Source organism: Octopus bimaculoides, chromosome 20, assembly GCF_001194135.2.
Source record: "Octopus bimaculoides isolate UCB-OBI-ISO-001 chromosome 20, ASM119413v2, whole genome shotgun sequence".
Taxonomy (NCBI): domain Eukaryota; kingdom Metazoa; phylum Mollusca; class Cephalopoda; order Octopoda; family Octopodidae; genus Octopus; species Octopus bimaculoides.
In genome coordinates, this window is record NC_069000.1 from 15,655,991 (window position 1) to 15,656,860 (window position 870).

The window sequence follows — 870 nt, forward strand, 5'->3', positions numbered from 1 at the left end:
TATATATATACTGGAGTAAGCACATAAATGTGCAACAAGGTGGAAAAAAGAGTACTCAAATACCAGAGGTAGAGTAATATGCGTTATTTAAAAGCAGCAGAAATATAACAAAAAACTGTTACTCGGAGTTTCATGTTCCCATTCGATGTTATATTTCTTCTGCTTTTAAATAAAGTATATATAAATATATATATATCGCCATCATCATTGAGCACCCATCCTTGTCATCCCATCACCTTCCTATTTACCATCTATATGGGTTATATACACACATATATAGCCCATAGGGTAAATACACATATCATCACTATCTAGTGATGATGTGAGTATATAACCTATATTTTAACCTGTACTTTTGTGAAAAATATGGTTGAGATTCTCATTGGTTTAGGTCTACTTTGTGTGAATATTTACCAATGTATGAATGGATAAATAATTTAATGATTACATAGGATTTATTTCTTTTTGTTTATGTATTACAAAGTCTACTAATATATGTGTCAATATTTATTTATGTCATTGTGCGCTTGTGTATACAATTTTGACTGTAACTTGTTATGTATTTTCATAGCTTGTAAAAAATTCCCTCTAGTATAGTAAACTTCTGTACTGTGGTCTTATATATGTGTTAATGTGTGAGTGTATGTTTGTGTGCATGTGTGAGCACGGTCTCTCTCTCTCTCTCTCTATATATATATATATATATATATATATATTACAGACATATAAGCGGGATGACCACTAAGTGGACATCCCTCATATATGTTTGTAATACAAAATTTTTTCTGAATCTTCAGATTTTTTAATTTGCTAGGCCACTGGTTTTAAATTGATATTAATCAAATTAATATTCAATTTGTCACCCTTATT

At 29.7% G+C, this 870-nt stretch overlaps 1 protein-coding gene across 1 annotated transcript in view; it reads left to right on the forward strand.

Annotated features, from left to right (window-relative positions):
- Nucleotides 1-870, forward strand: part of LOC106875656 (monocarboxylate transporter 14) — a 21,557-nt gene that overhangs the window by 13,611 nt on the left and 7,076 nt on the right. The gene's annotated exons all lie outside the window — the stretch shown is intronic.